Source organism: Amphiura filiformis, chromosome 18 (assembly GCF_039555335.1).
Source record: "Amphiura filiformis chromosome 18, Afil_fr2py, whole genome shotgun sequence".
Lineage (NCBI taxonomy): Eukaryota > Metazoa > Echinodermata > Ophiuroidea > Amphilepidida > Amphiuridae > Amphiura > Amphiura filiformis.
This window is the reverse complement of record NC_092645.1, coordinates 43,100,108-43,119,517: the sequence shown is the minus strand read 5'-3', so window position 1 is coordinate 43,119,517 and position 19,410 is coordinate 43,100,108. Positions and strand designations below refer to the sequence as shown.

The following is a 19,410-nucleotide window of genomic DNA, read 5'->3' as shown; positions in this document are numbered from 1 at the left end:
TGACTGTTAAGTTCACACGTTAACCAACGCTGTTTAAACTTTTAAACAGTGTTTTATAACAGTGTACCTTTAAGTTTGTGGTCATTTGGGAAGTGAAGAAGCGAGTTTTATCTGAAATTAAGTTTTATGAAAGTTCTGAATAATATAATGAAAAAAGAAATTCTGCGGAAGTGATCCAATTTTTCACTAGAACATTATGTCATAGAGAATCGGTGATATTTAACATGTACTGCTGAGTAGGATATGAATCCACTTTATTATTGCCAAATGAAGTCAAAATAATTGGTTTTGCCTCTTGGGTAACTATTGGGCTAACATGAAAAGGAAATTAATGTCTTTTGTCTTATTTCATTGTAACGATATGGCAGAATCGTGAATTATTCTGAGTAACCCTTAGTCATCGTGAATTTTAGCGATGTGCGTCCCAAGGCTTAAAAACACCCAAATGAAAACTGAAGGAAAGTGCTCCGCGTTTCTGCATAATAAATACATATGTCCATGTATTAAACTATATCAAAAGTATCGTAAGGGATCGCATAGAAACGTTTGCACAGTATTTTTGTGGGACATGAGAGCACATCAGAGCACGTCAAATTGCATTCTGAATACGTGGAATGTCCTTCTGATATCAAGTTTAGATTTTGTTTTAATTCCATTAGTTGTAGATTTTGTTTTAATTCGCCATGTAATACAAATTTTATGGCAAATTATTAACATGTGATATTTTGGACATTATAAATAATGATATGTATTTGAAGTTTATGTAGCTGGGAAGAAAAGCCGTCCATCATTTGAACATTTTGACCTTTAGTATGAAGATATACATTAATTTTTTTTTCTCCAAAACACCTAAAGCTTTAGGTCTTTTGGGGTAAAAAAATGCATATCTTCGATGCGAAAGGTCAACATTTTCGTATAATATAATGCAATAAGGTCCCAGGTCCCACAAAAATACTGTGCAAAATTGTTGCTATCCGATCCCTTAACGCACGCAAATAGCCATTTAGTATGTGATTGTTTATTATAGACCTACCCAGTGTTTGTTATGGTTTTTACTCGATGTGGTGTCTATTTCGCAATTCCATGTTTCATAAAAACAACCCCGGCAAAGAAATGCTACAGATCACCGGTTTCACTTTAAACCTTGCCCTTATCTTGCGAAATGACGTCACGAAATCCTTTGTGTTGGGTTTCATTTATTTGAGTGGTATAATTCTTTGGAGTGGAAAATCCAATCATCACATTGTGCTATACGTCGTACGTATTCCGTTTAGTGTGTATGATATTAGCAGTCAAGCGAGAAAAAGGGAACATTATTGCTACAAGTTTTTGTGTGTGGTAAAGCAGGTAAAATTTTCATTTATTCACCTTTGATCTCTAAAATGAGCGATATTTTAGTCATTATATGAAGTCAATATGAGGCCAAATGAAGACCTGAGCCCAAGAAGCCTGTAAGTCTACTTGGCCCCTCAACATGTATACACTAAAGTTACGTATAGTTTCTTAGGGTTTTATAATGTTTAATACCGTATTATGTTCCAGGGTGAAACATCATTAAAGGTTGTGAAAGATTTGTTTTGGCCCCTGAACAAGTATAAAACAATACCAAGTCAAGTGGACTTACGGTCTTCTTGAGCTCAGGTCTTCAAATACACAAAGGCAAAAATGAGTTTGACTTGTTCTTCGAAACAGTACAACATGGCAGTCAAATATCGATGTATCGGTATCAATTCACCTTTGCATAGAAGTTGTATTCTGATGCACACGAGGCGCGAGAAAAGGAAATATACGTATGATTTGTTTACAACAGCATTATCAATATGATTAAAACCTCATGTATTATAGTACTTCGTACTGATAAAATGTGATAAAATTACATTTCATTAAGTGATGGCAAACAGCAATAGGTTTGTCGACCTACAAGCTCATACAGGCATTAAACGATGTCCATAATGTACTTGTTTTGTTGTTGTTGTTGTTGTTGTTGTTGTTGTTAATGTTGTTGTTGCTGTTGTTGTGTTTGTTTTTGGCAAGAGGGTTTCACTGCCAGAAACTCACAATCACAGAATGAATTTATTTATATCACATTGGTATTTAGGGAAATGGCGTCTGAGACACTTTTGCTTATCCTCGGGCTGGCTCTCATGGCCGTAACATATGCATTGCCATTGACTGAAGAAGACGTTGAGCTTCCCTTGCAAGATATTAACACTATCTTTGGGGTAGTGGAAAAGAGAATGGGCGAAATAAGAGGCAAGTCTCCACCCTTTTCCCTTTAATACTGCATTGAACACTTACTGTTTGATTAATTTTGCCAAATGTTATGAGACTGGTCATTGCCTTAAAGGGCATATCTATTGCTCGGAAAACATCATATCAATGGCAAGCTAATATTATGAAGACAATGAAAATGACTCCTTTTTTGATATTTCGCAAAAAACAACTTAAGCGGTGAGTTCCTTCGAACGAGACAGATTTGACCTAGAAAAAAGTTGACATCATGAAATGAGATGTACCTGCTTTGAGAGAAGGGACTGTAAACGCTCTCAATGCACAGAACGTATACTGTTGTTGTTCTCAGAAAAAAGTCTAATCAAGTGTTACAAATTTAATGGTTTTTAAACATATGGATAAAATCAGCCGCTTCTTTTTTATATATTAGTAAATTGTGATATTACAATTCATATGTATATCAAGTTGTTGAGAAATATTTGGACTAAACAATAAGAAATATCTTAGACCAATTTTACCGTGCAGCTTAGAATTTGAGCGTGATGTATAGCCATATTGTATTTATTATGCAAATAAACAATTTCAATGGCCTTTTGTTCGAACCTTCCCGATTTCTCGTGGTACAAGGTCGCATACTATACACATGACTGAATGTCAAAAGAGCTCATATCCAGGGCTCATATGTATGTAACATGACTCTTCATTTACTGTGACGTCACCAGTCTCCTGCCATGGAAATCAATTTTGCTTCGAACGGGGGAAGGACCGTACATTTGTGTACGAGGCAGCATTTTACAAACACAATTTCTCTTTTTTCAGAAGAAATACGAATAAAAAATTGTAACGACAGTAATGTAATAAATATTCCCTTCGAATGGATTTAAACTTGTTTTTGCAATAGATATGCCCTTTAAAACAAAACGCGACTGCGTTATAGCCATGTAAGCGCATGTAACTTATCATTTTCCGGTCGTTCCCGGGTACATTTAACGACATTTGCTCATATAATAAGAAGCAAAAACCAATGTACCAATATAGGACTACTCCACATTTCATGTTCAAGTTTATAATAATTTCTTTGTATTTAAATTTGATGCGCTGTGTTGGTTATTTATTTTATAATTGTAAATATGGGTTAGTTGATGATTAAGTTCATTATTGTGTCTGCTTATATATTTATGTATCCTAAGTATTTAAATATTTAATTTGTTAAAATTATTTTGATATATTTTGTGTATATTTTAATATGACCCCTGGGCCTCATGGAAGAACAGAGGATACCTTAAAACATCCACTGAATGAGTAACCCAGACAAAAGAAGAAATAAGAACATAATCGCACACAAGATAGATACTATATATATATTATTTTAACCCAAAGCCCTCAATTTAATCTGTTTACTTGAACAAGTCTATAGAGTCATGGCCCATGACATCATTATTCATACTTATTTGATTTCAATTGCTTTACTATATGACCTATAAAACGATATTTAAGAATATAAGAAACAAATATCCATAATCTTTTCAAAATTATTGATTTTCACATAAAGAATGTGTTTATTATTTATATTATTCGTTATCTTACTTTTTTCTTTCTTCATTAAGGATCCGGCTGGCCGCACAGAGATAATCGTCGGAATAAGCGTGATTGCCCACCAACCTGTTGCTCACCACCATACTGTTGACCCTACTGTTGCCTACCCCTCGTTTGCCCTCAAGATGGTACTACACTCCTAATAAGAACACACTGGTAACAAAAGTTATGTATATTATAGGGGCAAGGAATCCAGTTACTACACTGGAATTTCGGTAGCTTATAGGGGCAAGGAATCCAGTTACTACACTGGAATTTCGGTAGCTCAAGGCAAGCGGTACATTATTTATGATAAGAAAAGTGGTACCGCTAGAATGTACCTCATTTCTTAACATATATAATGAACCACTTGTCTTCAATCACTGCAATTTCAGTGAAGTAATTTGATTCCTTGCCCCTATAATATACATAACTTTTGTTATCAGTGTGTAGTTATTTTTTGAGAAAAATGCAAAATTAGTCACAAAATTTATCAGGGGGCGTAGTACCGCCTTCAGGGTATAAGTTTTATACAGTATATTCAGATTTTACTTGTTTAGAGCATGCAGGCAAGAATATAATAAGTTTGTTCGTGGAAATAATTATCCACGATGAGTATAGCCCTTTGTAGTAAAATAATAGCTGTAAATAGCTCCAATGTTGGTAATAGCTGTAAAATAATAGGTAAATTTGTAAAATATCAGAGATTGTTATTTGCCGATACGGCTTACGACTTTTTTAAGGACTTATGCTGCAAGGCGAGAGCCATTCCGGCACATATCGTAGTCTCTCAATTTTGGTATTATCCACAAAGCCTAGTGCAAATGAAACCGTAACTAGAGCTAATTGCGCATACACATATACGCGACCTTAGCAATAGCTATTTAACTAGGCCTATAGCTAATTAGCCCAGCTATATTGCATGAATGCATGTAAGAGTATATTATGCTGATTTTACTGAGAGGTCTTTTTTGAAATGCACTATAACTTTGGAATTTGGCTAGAGACCAAGGTTAATTTGTTAGCTCACCTATAGCATATGCAAGTTCAAAAGGTCCAGCATATGTATAATTCATTGGAATATACATGTATGAACAGATGTTTGTAGTATAATTATAATCATACAATGTAAATTATATTACATAATTATTTTCCATAACATTTACAGTATGTGAAATCATTTTGATAAGGCCAAGTAAAATAAAAAACATGTTTCAAAAAAAGGAGGAAGAGGGGCTTTTTATTTTTTATCGTACAATTGGTGCAAATACCCATAATTGGAACTGTTTTAGCGCACACAATAATGCCCTGAAAAAGGAGGAGGCCTCTTTATAGGCCTCCTCTAATTATCACAAAACCTTCCAAAAGTGTTTCTTGTATTATCAAGGCTATAGAAAGCATCTTTACTCCCTAGACATTTTTTTAACTTGAAAGTTATAACTGAATTTCAAAAAATAAAAATAAACCTCAAATAAGGAAGCGGGAGAAGACGCGAAACATGATTATTTTTTTATTCGGCCTAACCAAAAATTATTCAATATTCATGTAAATATTTCTGTGCAACTTTGGTCATGCGCTATTATAGTGCGACTTCCTAAGGTATTTTGCTACATACTGGAAGTAATACCTACATGACCTTTGACCCCAATGACCTTTGACCCAATGACCTTTGACCCAATGACCTTTGACCCCAATGGATGTATGCAAGTAATGTCATGCTATATTATAATTTGTGGAATGACTTAGAATTTTTAGTAACAGAACAGAAAATCACATCAGCCATAATAACCTTCGTATGACCTTTGACCTCAAGGCTAATGCATGTGTCAAGTGACGTCATCTTGCTGTGTAATTCGTGTAAGGAGTAGCAGTTTTAGTAAAAATAATAGGAAATAACATTTTCGGCCATAATAACCTTTCCATGACCTTTGACCTTGAGTTGGTCATGTGACATTTGTGCCACCACCTATTGGTCCTGATGACCAAGTAACATTGTTGTACTATATATATTTGCGACAGCATCAGCATTTTAGGGTATTTGGTCATATACCGGAAGTGCCCCCTTAATGACCTTTGACCCCGATTCTGGACAATAACTTTTAGACACTGGGTATAGCTGATGCATGTACCAAAGTGCCATCGTCGTGCTGTGTAATTTGTGGAAGGACTAGCATTTTTCGTGGAACCACGTTTTTGGCCATTGACCGGAAGTGGATGACCTTTGACCTGAAGTTGATCATGTTTCATTTGTCCCCCCACCCAATGGTCCTAATGACCAACTATGGTCAACATGGCTCAAAGCATATGGCTACGGTGGCTCATTCTAAGATTGACAGAAAGAAAGAAAGAAACTAGATATATTGCATCCTCAGAAGGCTGCGAAGTCCAGCCGTGACCTTGAAGTGACTTCACAGTTATCTGACATGCAGTGTTTGAAATTGGTGCCTCCGATCCCATATACGCTAATTCTTTAGTCATAATGAAGTTAATTATTGTGATTTTTATAACATACATATCTCTAACATTAATATAATAAGGCGTAAGCGTGTTGTTGTTTTCCTTGAAAGACGGTATAAAAAGAACACAGCAAAAATGTACATACCTTATACGAGAGCTCATAGCATATAGCAATGTGTTGCAATAGAAAAATGTACCATGGCGTCCGACTTTAGAAAATTAATAATGTGATGGTAATCGGTCAGTGCCATAGAGTGCTATAGAGTGCTTGCACGGAAGGTCATTAGTTCAAATCATCCTCCAGACACGCTCCAGAAGACATGCAAATGCATGCAGCACAATACCAATCACCTGTGTAACTGGTATTGATCAAAGTAATTCTTTTGTACTCCATGCATTTGCATATCTTCTGGAGCGTGTCTGGAGGATGATTTGAACTAATGACCTTCCGTGCAAGCACTCTGTATGGGATTTAAATAAAGTGCATCAAGTCAGTTTCTTTAGTATTATTAACATGCATGACTGACCAAGAGTAAATAGAACCTCTGAATAGAAAGGACAATTATCTGTTTACCAAAGCGGGACAATCTACATTCATAGATTATCTTCTATGAATAGCTGTCTATAAGATGATTATGTAACAGTATCAATAACTTGTGATCTACTCTGTCGTTTAGTGCAGTATGCTCTCACATTTTGCCTAACTATACATCTTATGATTTTTAACGGTGTGTAGAGTAGCCTGCATTAGTGCCGAACTCTGTTATATTGGCTGTTAAGTTAGGCAAATTGTTTTACAATCACCGTTAGAAAGTGTCTGGTTTGCGAAATTGCAATTTTCATTTTAAATCATTCAAATTGGATAAAATGTTCAATTTTACCCCTTTTGACCTTTGGTTGACCTCTGGTGACCTTGAAAAGACCTCCATTATATTTTGAATCATACTAGAATTACAAATAACAATTTTTATTCAAATTGGATAAACTTTTAAATATTACCCCTTTTGACCCCAAAACAGACCCCTCCCCATGTTCAAACCAAATCTGATAATAACCGTATATGCACCCAATGCTATAGTCATTTTGGCATTATTCTGATGATCACAGAACTTAATATGCAGGAAGAAGTGAACTTTAAGGTGATTTTCAGTAATCAACCCTATTTTACCCCTTCATGACCTTGAACTCAAAATCCGTGTTTACCCTATAGACACCAGCTAATGTCAGTGCATATGTGTCAATCTCATCTCTGTACTATGTAATCTGTAGGAAAGGAAGCATTTTGAAAGTATTTGGTTATGTGCAGAAAAAATCCCCTTAATGACCTTTGACCCCAACTATGTGTTTACCCCATAGACTCCAACTATAGTCGATGCCGATGACCAAGTCTCATTGCGCTACCATGTAATCTGTAAAGAAGAAGCATTTTTGGTAAAAATCGCATTTTTAGCCAAAATTACTGATGCGTGACATTTGACCCCAAATGGGTCATGTCAAATGTAAAGCCTGGTGTAGTGGAGCCTTTGCCCAAGTTTGGTCAGAATCGGTCAAATAATTAGGAAGCTAGAGCCAATTATGTTAAATGTTGACAGAAAGAAAGAAAGAAAGAAGAAGAAACCACTGGGATTCAAGAGTCCAGCCGTTGCTCGGCTGGACTAAGAACTAGATATATTGCATCCCTGTAAGGCTGCGAAGTCCAGCCGTGACCTTTAAGTGACTTCACAGTTATCTGACAGTGTTTGAAAATGGTGCCTTCGATCCCATATACGCTAATTTTAGTCATATGAAGTTTATTATTGTGATTTTTATAACGTACATATCTCCAACATTAATATAAGGCGTAATCGTCTTGTTGTTTTCCTTGAAAGACGGTATAAAAAGAACACAGCAAAAATGTACATACCTTATACGAGAGCTCATAGCATATAGCAATGTGTTGCAATAAAAAAATGTGATATGGCGTCCGACTTTAGAAAATTATTAAAGTGATGGTAATCGATAAGTGCCATAGGGTTTTTGTACGGAAGGTCATTAGTTCAAATCATCCTCCAGACACGCTCCAGAAGACATACAAATGCACGCAGTACAATACCAATCACCTGTTTAACTGGTATTGATCAAAGTAAATATTTTGTACTCCATGCATTTGCATATCTGTTGGAGCGTGTCTGTAGGATGATTTGAACTAATGACCTTCCGTGCAAGCACTTTATATGGGAATTAAAAATGTGAATGAAACACCTCAAGTCAATTTCTTTAGTATTATTAACATGCATGACTGACCAAGAGTAAATAGAACCTCTGAATAGAAAGGACTATTATCTGTGTACCAAAGCGGGACAATCTACATTCATAGATTATCTTCTGTGAATAGCTGTCTATAAGATGATTATGTAACTGTATCAATAACTTGTGATCTAGTCTGTAGTTTAGTGCGGTATGCTCTCAAATTTTTGCCTAACTATACATCTTATATACATCTTATGATTTTTAACGGTGTGTAGAGTAGCCTGCATTAGTGCCTAACTCTGTTATATTGGCTGTTAAGTTAGGCAAATTGTTTTACAATCACCGTTAGAAAGTGTTTGGTTTGCGAAATTGCAATTTTCATTTTAAAATCATTTAAATTGGATAAAATGTTAAATTTTACCCCCTTTTGACCTTTGGTTGACCTCTGGTGACCTTGAAATGACCTCCATCATATTTTGAATCCTACCGTGGTTACATATACTAATTTTCAATTGAATTGGGCAAATTTCAAAATTTTACCCCTTTTGACCCCAAAAGAGACCCCTCCCCATGTCCAAGCCAAATCTGATTATAACCCTATATGCACCCAATGCTATAGTCATTTTGGCATTATTCTGATGATCACAGCACTTAATATGCAGGAAAAAGTGAACTTTAAGGTGATTTTCAGTAATCAACCCTATTTTACCCCTTCATGACCTTGAACTCAAAATCCGTGTTTACCCTATAGACACCAGCTAATGTCAGTGCATATGTGTCAATCTCATCTCTGTACTATGTAATCTGTAGGAAAGGAAGCATTTTGAAAGTATTTGGTTATGTGCAGAAAAAACCCCCTTAATGACCTTTGACCCCAAATCTGTGTTTACCCCATAGACTCCAACTATAGTCGATGCCGATGACCAAGTTTCATTGCGCTACCATGTAATCTGTAAAAGAAGAAGCATTTTTGGTAAAATTCGCATTTTTAGCGAAAATTACTCATGCGTGACATTTGACCCCAAATGGGTCATGTCAAATGTAAAGGCTGGGGTAGTGGAGCCTTTGCCCAAGTTTGGTTATAATCGGTCAAATAATTAGGGAGCTAGAGCCAATTATATCAAATGTTGACAGAAAGAAAGAAAGAAAGAAAGAAGAAGCAGAAACCGCTGGGATGCAAGAGTCCAGCCGTTGCTCGGCTGGACTAAAGAACTTGACAGAAACAGACCTTAGCAATTTTGCAAATTGCTAAGGAACTATATGCCATGTTGAAGTGTACAGCGTTCTTGCACACGCTCGACATGTGCAGTGATGATCTGCGCATTGACGATGACGATGTCTGGTGTCTATTGTAAAGGATTCTGGGAATAACCGAAAAGGTTCGTTTGTTTATTTTGTAAAAAATTAATATTTTGGTATATTAAGTACCACTACGTGCCTGTGTACGTGTATGGTTTGTGCCCAACATGTAAAATCGCAACCTCTTTTCATACGGCCGTACTCACACACATTTCATTGGACAATCTGCACGTATGAATGGATTTATAGTTTAGTTGGACGAAGGGCTATGGTGTACCGTCAGCAATCAAATTTTAATCGACGTCTATAGATCAGAAATAATGCATAGAAAACGATAAGCTATGTCAACAAGTGTCCCTAGGGCCAGCAGGGGTCAAATATCAAAGGGGTCAAAAGTGTTGAAATGTTTTCATAAACCACGCCAAAGTATATCTCTGGTCATAACGATTCAGAACAAGTATAGTTTGACCTAGCTGCCACATACCGTTCTTGACTTATAAGCAGAAATATCAAAATAGGGGGGGGGTGTCAATTTGTTTGGTCACAAAGTCAAAAAGTAAAGGTGCTCCGATTTCAATGAAAATGGTCTGAAATTGTTCTTCAGAGCGACTTCAGAGAGTCGTCCGGGACTTTGAATGTAACAGAACATAGTATCAACTTGAACAAGTAGCTGGTAATATTAATCTGTTGTAGTAAGCTATGTGATTGTTTTATGATTTAATATGTCTTCCTAGATCGTGATAGATCGTAGTGTATTAAATTATAACGAGGCTAGTGGAAAATACAAATCATTTCAGCAATAAAACAGAACAAATCGCTTCATTACCGGTAATTCAAATATAAAAGTAGTTTCAGGTATTGTCCGTTTACCTACAACATTATACATCATATCCATATTTTGACTAAATCGGTACAAGGTAGATAAAATATTATGATTTGAGAAACAATATATAAGTTTGATTATCAGTGTTTATTATCATGATTTTTACTCGTTGTAGTGTCTGTTTTGTAATTCTATGCTTCATGAAAACAAGCCCTGTAAAGAAATTGTACAGGTCACCAGAACTTGAAACGTTTGAAATGACGTCGCGAAATCGAGCATCTTTTGTCCTGGTTCCTTTGGGTGTATGGTATTCATTGGAGTGGAAAATCCAATCACACACATTGTGCTAATTATAATATACGTATTCCGTTTAGTGTGTATGACATTAGCAGTCAAGTGAGAAAAAGGGAACATTATTTGCTACAAATTTGTATGTGTCGTCGTGAAGCAGGTAAACTTTTCATTAATTCTTATTTTGATCTCTGAAATGAGCGATATTTTAGTCATTATATGAGTCCAATATGAGGCCAAATAAACAAAGGCAAAAATGTATTTGACTTGTTCTCCGAAACAGTTATTAAAAGGACACCTACAGCATGGCAGTCAGATGTATCGTTATCAATGTAATTTGTGCATAGAAGTTGTATTCTGATGCGCAAGACGCGCGCGAAAAGGAAACATACATTGTGATTTGTTTACAACAGCATTGTCGTTTAATATGATTAAAACCTCGTGCATTATTATAACACTTCGTAAGTAATGTAATAAAATGTGATACAATAACATTTCATTAAATGACAAATAGGTTTGTCCACCTCATATATAAAGGTTATTTTATTTAGCATTAAACGATGTCCATAAAGTCGTATTTACTTGTTTGCTTCCTGTTATTATTGTTGTTGTTGTTTGTGTGTGTTTTTGGCAAGAAGGTTTCACTGCCACAAACTCACAATCACAGAATGAATTTATTCGTATTACATTGACATTAGGAAAATGGTGTCTAAGACACTTTTGATTATCCTCGGGCTGACTTTCATGGCCGTAGCTTACGCATTGCCATTGACTGACCAAGAAACCGAGGATCTTTCTTTGCAAGATATTAAAAATGTCTTTGGGGCAGTGGAAAAGAGAGTGGATGTAATAAGAGGCAAGTCTCAACCCTATTATTTTAACTTTCCATTGAACAACTATTTGAATAATTTTGTCAAATGTTATGAGAATAGTCATTGCCTTAAAAAAAATTGTGACGGTGTTATCCATGGTATTGAAAGGTAGTTAGCGTTAGGTAAAGCGCATGTATATTTGCCATTCGCTTCCGAGGTACCTATTAAGACATAATGTGTGATTTGCTTCACAGCAATGCCCTCAATTTGTCCCGAATTTCTTCTTATTGCATGATTGTAATACCCAATGGTGTACTAAAAACCTACGTGGTAGACTAATCCTGAAGTGCTTTAATTACAGTAAAATTTAAGTTTTTATAATAAACCAGGAGATCACCGGTTTTATTCAGTGCTCACCGATCGAGTGATTTCTTGCATGTATATCATTGAATTATTGACGTATAAACTATGTGTATATCGCTTCTCGTCTTTAGTTATACGTCTTATTCATACTTCCCAGCTGCGTGAAACTCCGGTCAATAACAATACACGCATTGACGACAATTCTAGGCGCTGGAATGAAATAGCAATTTTTTTGGTTGGCTCGAAATTAAAAGGTGACATAATGTGATCAGTGAATACTCATATTTTGTGGAAAACAAATAAGAATCTATATTCTTTATGGAAATCACACATTATTGCTTTAACAACCTGTTATTTACTCATATCAAGAATCAATGCAAAAACTGTACATTACATGTTAAAGTTCGCCGGAACATATGGTAAGAAATAATCGCAAACCATAAAATTTGAATGTTTACCCAAAGCTCTCAATTTAATCTGTTGAACCTGTCAAACGACATTAAACGATGTAAATGAAGAAAAAAATATCCATAACTTTTTCGAAAATTGATTTCAACATAAACTAAGAATGTGTCATTAACTTCATTTTCTTTCTTCATTTAGGATCTAGTGGGACGCAAAGAGATCGTCGAACTACGAATGATTGGCCACTTCGAATTCTCAGCAGATGCGTACCGGTTTGTAGTTGTAGATAAATACGCAGTGGTCCTCATTCTGTTGAATGGATGAGTGTGAATATTTTAAACAGATTTTACTTGTTTAGAGCATGCATGCAAAAATAATACATGCTGTAAAATAATAGCTGGTAATTTGTTTCACCCATCTGCGGCTGCGATGCTTTTACTCTTCAAAATCAGAAACAAGAAACCGACCCAGAACAAATCAGGATAAGACACAGGAAAAAAGAACACACTTACAAGCTTCAACCTCACAAACTTATGCATATTGCATACATGTATGGCATGGAAATTTTTGTGGACCTAAGCGACCAGCCTATGTAATCAAACAAATTGTTTAATTTTTTTTTTCGAACGGGCTCAGAATGCTAAATCCAAGATGGTGGTCAGTTAAATATAACTGGTTTGAAGCAATCAAATATGTAAATGCTAGTAAAACTAATTAGATGATTATGGGCACCCATAGAATGACTTCGATGGAAAATTCGATGGTCGAAATTGATAAGCGTGACCATATTGCTTGCCTGCGATGGAACCCTCTTTATTTGAGGTGTTTATAACAATCTATAAAACAAGGTTTCAGGAAACAAACATAATTGTGATCCTCTCCTTCGAAATGAGTGTAAAGTTGGGAGTTTATGGGAAATAATCGCAAACCATAAAATTTGAATGTTTACCCAAAGCTCTCAATTTAATCTGTTGAACCTGTCAAACGACATTAAACGATGTAAATGAAGAAAAAAATATCCATAACTTTTTCGAAAATTGATTTCAACATAAACTAAGAATGTGTCATTAACTTCATTTTCTTTCTTCATTTAGGATCTAGTGGGACGCAAAGAGATCGTCGAACTACGAATGATTGGCCACTTCGAATTCTCTGCAGATGCGTACCGGTTTGTAGTTGTAGATAAATACGCAGTGGTCCTCATTCTGTTGAATGGATGAGTGTGAATATTTTAAACAGATTTTACTTGTTTAGAGCATGCATGCAAAAATAATACATGCTGTAAAATAATAGCTGGTAATTTGTTTCACCCATCTGCGGCTGCGATGCTTTTACTCTTCAAAATCAGAAACAAGAAACCGACCCAGAACAAATCAGGATAAGACACAGGAAAAAAGAACACACTTACAAGCTTCAACCTCACAAACTTATGCATATTGCATACATGTATGGCATGGAAATTTTTGTGGACCTAAGCGACCAGCCTATGTAATCAAACAAATTGTTAAATTTTTTTTTTCGAACGGGCTCAGAATGCTAAATCCAAGATGGTGGTCAGTTAAATATAACTGGTTTGAAGCAATCAAATATGTAAATGCTAGTAAAACTAATTAGATGATTATGGGTACCCATAGAATGACTTCGATGGAAAATTCGATGGTCGAAATTGATAAGCGTGACCATATTGCTTGCCTGCGATGGACCCCTCTTTATTTGAGGTGTTTATAACAATCTATAAAACAAGGTTTCAGGAAACAAACATAATTGTGATCCTCTCCTTCGAAATGAGTGTAAAGTTGGGAGTTTGGATTTGATTTGTTCGGGTTTTGACAACCCTGGATAACCCAAGAAAGCCTCTATTGAAGCTTATTTCCATTGGGGTCCATTTGAACACCGGGACGGGTTGGGAACAGTCAGGGGTTAACACCCTACTCTTTTCGAAACTGGCTGCGAGATACATGTACAGGTATGGCTCTCTGTACACGGGACCGACGACTTAACGTCCCCTCCGAATGACGGAGTACTTTCATGATTAATTTACCCAATTCTAAATGAACCATGGGGAGAGCGGAAGTCTGAATTTAATCTACAGAAGTTGCCAATTAATTTCAGACTTTTTTTTTCAAGTCAATATCCCAGCAAATCTCCACCGCCGGGAATCGAACACGGGACCTCATGCACTAAAGGCAAGTACCCTAACCATTGCGCCACGCTCTCCCTATATCAACGTTTCGCGTTGATGTTATTATTTGAAGCACCTGCATTGGCAGTGGTATGTCCTTTGTGAATGGGAACGAAAGACCTACCACTGAATATACAGGTGTCGTCAAACAAAGAACAGCAACATAATAATTGGAAGGGCGGCGAAACCACCAACTTTACGCTTATTCGCGACATTACGCTCATTTCTTTGTAACAGGTCATATAATGCAAAGTATATCCTCAAGGTCAACGACTTTAATCACCTGCTTTAGATTGTATATCTATACAAATTTATACAATTCGGAGACGTGCCACTGTGAGTACCGTAGTTGAAGAACCAAAATAAGGACTCATATAGGATCTTGTGTCTTCTTACAGAGAGGGAAAGCCCCATTCAATTTACTCTCATGGTTAAGTATACAAAGTTATATCTAGTATATTTTTAGTAAAGAGGATTGTAAACACTGTGCCATTTTGATGCACTAAAGCACAGCCAGGGAAACCCCAAGTGTGCGAATAAACCTAATACTGCCCTTAATACTCTCTTGCTTGTGGGTATGATATCCACAGATTCTATGTCTGTAAAATATTAAACAATCACATCTCTATTTTCTGTGCAACCCACCTTCAATCATGGTAAAAACATGCAAAAATAATATAATATATAATTTTTTTGTGTTATTTATAAATAAGTATCTAAAACTTAAAAAAAAAAACCCATGATTGATACTGTCTGATTTTGTTATAAGTTTTGTAGTTTTGTTATAAGCTTAGATTGTTAAAATAAAAATAAAACACTTGACGGCTTTGATGTGTATCTGATGCATCCTTTTACTCATCTTATTTAATACTACGTTCGCCAGTGGGGAGTGAATGACTTCGAATATAAACGAAGTGCAGCACAATTTCAAGATGTAATATTGGTCAGTGATTATTGCAATTATTTTACTATGAGCTTGTTCGTAACCATGGAAATATGGAACGTTGTGGGCCTCATAACTGCTACAGTGTATATCGAGGGTTGAGAGCCAGAAAGCCTCAACTCACATCACCTGCTCCCACAAAATGAGCATAAAGTCGCCAGGGCAATATAGAAGATACAGTCCATTAATCATGACAAATTTAACTGAAAACAAAAGACATTGCGGAGGAATATTGATTTTTGTAGACCAAAACAAGGAGCCAACTTTATTCTCATTTTGTGAGCTGGTCAAAGTCAGATACGGATTTCTGGTTCAGAACCCTCGATATAAAATTGTATATATTTGGAATGGCGAAGACTTGACGAATCAATCTGCGAGGTCAAATTTGGGCAAAATGCTCACTTTTGGAGAAAATACAAAAATACAAACAAAAAAGTTTTCTTTACCCAAAGTTTTTTCGGACCATAAAAAAATTCTTTAGTATTTTTCTATACTGCGCCAATAAAGTATCCTTACACTTGGAAAAATAATCACAACTTCAAAACTGAACAATATTGGGGTAAATTTGTTTTTTTAATAGATCTAATCCTGCACATTATGACACCACATTGAATCCAATGTGACCTCAAGAAGTAAAGTTACAAGCAATTGAATAGACGAAGGTCCCGTTTTAAAAATGACAAACTGGCCTATACAAGGCGCAAAAAGATTCCAACAAGCGCAACAAAGAGACAACACAGTTTCTTCAATGAAGCGTTATTTTCTTTTGTTTCTTTTGTTTTAAATTAAATCCAAACGCATAAATTAGCCATTCACCACTCTCAAACCAGATGTCTAGTCTGTGGAGTTTTGAATAGGACAGTTTGTCACTTTTAAAACTGGACCTTCGTCTAATCAAATGCTTGTAACTTTGCTTCTTAGAGTCACATTGGATTCAATGTGGTGTCATAATGTGCAGGATGAGATAGTGCATCTATTAAAAAACAAATTTACCCCAATATTGTTCAGTTTAGAAATTGTGATTATTTTTCCAAGTGTAAGGATACTTTATTGGCGCAGTATATTTCAATTTTTAAAAACTAGATATCAATATCTGGGATCAGTTTTTTTAATTTTTAAAAATTTTGAATAACTTATTTACTTTTTTATTATATTTTGTGTGCAAAATTGAGCATTTTCAACCACTTTTACTCTGTGTTTTGGAATGGGTCTAGAAACAATTGACTGTCGGTTAGAGGAACGATTTTAGATATATAATAACATGATAAAACTAATTCTAAATTTTCTCACCTTCGAATCCCTTGAACCCTCGTGGAAAGCAAAAAATAAAATAAAATAAATGTATACATCCTTCTTTTATCATTTGAGCTGTGAGGATACAAAAAACATTGGTTCCACTAATGGAGCAAGACAAAATGCCAATGTCAATATTTCTCTGGACATATACAATGTGAACATGGTCACGACGTTTATGTTTGATACTTGCGGAATGAGGTCATATATCCATGTCTTTATGGTATCCCAGCAAACACAAAAACGTTTTAAAAGCGTTTTAAATAAGTTATATTTCGGGTTTTGGTTTAGGTAAAAACGTTTTAATAACATTAAAATGTCGGGTTATATAAAGGTCACGATAAAGTTTTAAAACGTTTTGTATGAAAACACACTACAACAATATTTTTAAATGTTTTCAAAAAATGTTATTGTAAACTATTTTTGCAAATATTTTTGCCAAATATTGTGTCAATACTTAAATAACATTATGTTAAAATATTTGAACCTAGCAAACACAGAAATGTTCTTAAAATGTTTTTTTCAAAACCTTTTAATAACATTTAAATGTCGGGTTATATAAAGGTCATGAAAACGTTTTTAAAACGTTATTGAAAATATTTTGGGCAAACGTTTTTCGCAAAATATTTTTTCAACCACAAAATAACATTCTGTTTAGAATGTTTTGTATCAAGTTTTCAAGAATGTTTTTGGAATGTTATTAAAACGTTTTTATACCCTTTATATAACCCGACATTTAAACGTTTTCAGAAAAAACATTTTTGTTTGCTGAGCAGTAAATTATCAAAAATGTTTTTAAGGTTATGAAAACGTTTTATACTCTTAATATACCCTTTATATAACCCGACATTTAAACGTTTTCTGACAACCTTTTATAACCTGTTGCGAATGATGTCGAAAACGTTTTGTGTTTGCTGGGAGAGCTTGCTTATGAGAGAAAAGCATAGAACTTGAACCACTTGTCTGGTAAATATTGGTTATCTCTAATAACTCATGATCAAAATAACCATGACTCGAAAAAGTCAAATGCATATATATACTTGACTTTGTATCACACTTGGACCTAACATTAAAATAATTAATAATTTTGCATTTGTTTCAACAAAGGGCAATGTATTGGCTAATAATAGTCAATTCCTAATAGTTTACCATTTTCTGTATCCTTGACATATCGTCACCGGGCTGCAAAAACCTCATATGTAGTTTTGGCCCTTGAACATGGATAAAGCCTTGTAGGTATAGACTTTATTTTGAAGAGGTTGCTTCATCCATGTTCAAGGGCCAAAAGTACATGCAGGAAACACCTCATATTTACTTTTGGCCCATGAAATGGATAAAGCTCTGTAGGTGTAGACTTCATATTGAATGGATTGCTTCATCCATGTTCAAGGGCAAAAAGTACATAATGAGGTTTTTCATGCCCAGTGACGATATACACTGTCAAGTCGCTTAATGTGCGACACTACCGAAAAGATAGGCATATATACGCTGGCGAAGTTACGTAATAATCGGATTAACTACCATAGCAATAGGTGAAAACAATTTTTGAATATACCGCGCTGCACTGAAACTTTCACGCGGTACCTCTGCATTGAACCATATCATGCTGATCACTTGCACCTGTAAGATTAGTATATTTAAAAAGGCCAGCATTGTGTTCAATCTATGATAGCTTATGATTACAGACATACACAAGTGATTAGTTCAACCTGTTTGTAGTGCAGCGCGATATGTTCAAAATTGTTTTCACCTATTGCTATGGTAGTTAATCCGATTTATTACGTAACTTCGCCAGCGTATACTACCGAAAGAATATGTTTTCCATTTGCTATAATTGTGCTAACAAAATAATATATTTGAGTCAAGTCGTGCTAATATGAAAAGTATATGAAGACCTGAGATGCCTATAAGCATTTAAAGAATGGAGCAAGGTATAAAAATAAAATTTAGTATGCACATTGCAAATGTCTTTAGCAATCTCTGTTATTACTTGGTCGTCAAGGCACTTTCTTAAGCTACTACATAAGCTTTGTTTCAATAGATTGGTGGTCTACAAGCGAAGATATGGCCAATTCTGTAAAGTAGTGTGGACCACTTTCGTGCCGAGTAAGCTACATAAAGTATCTTCTGAAGGTCAACGACTTTATTCACCTGCTTAAGATTTTATGTCTAAGTAAACTTATGCAAATTCGGAGACGAGTTATTTTGATTAATTTAATTAAACCAAAATAAGGACTCATAGACTAGGAGCCACGCGTGAGGGCACGGTGGCTCAGTGGTTACGGCCTTGGACTCATAATCTGAGAGCTTGCACGACGTGCGTGGGTTCGATTCCCCGTCCCACCACCGTGTTGCGCCCTTGGGCAAGGCGCTTTGCCTCGCTTGCCTCACCCCACCCAGGTGCAATGGGAAGCTGTTAGGGGTAGTCACAGTCGTTGTACTGATGGACCCTGCGCCACTTGTAGGCTGCAAACGTGGTTCCGACATATTCTAATGACGGCGGAAT

The 19,410-nt window shown here is 35.5% G+C and overlaps 1 protein-coding gene and 1 long non-coding RNA gene across 2 annotated transcripts in view; one reads left to right on the top strand and one right to left on the bottom strand.

The window, feature by feature from the left end:
- Positions 1 to 19,410, bottom strand: part of LOC140138698 (insulin-like peptide 7) — a 273,171-nt gene that overhangs the window by 67,578 nt on the left and 186,183 nt on the right. The window lies entirely within an intron of this gene.
- LOC140138699 (uncharacterized) lies at positions 1,205 to 4,049 on the top strand. The gene is made up of 3 exons (XR_011857046.1): positions 1,205 to 1,347; positions 2,099 to 2,253; positions 3,840 to 4,049. It is a non-coding gene; the product is annotated as an uncharacterized lncRNA (long non-coding RNA).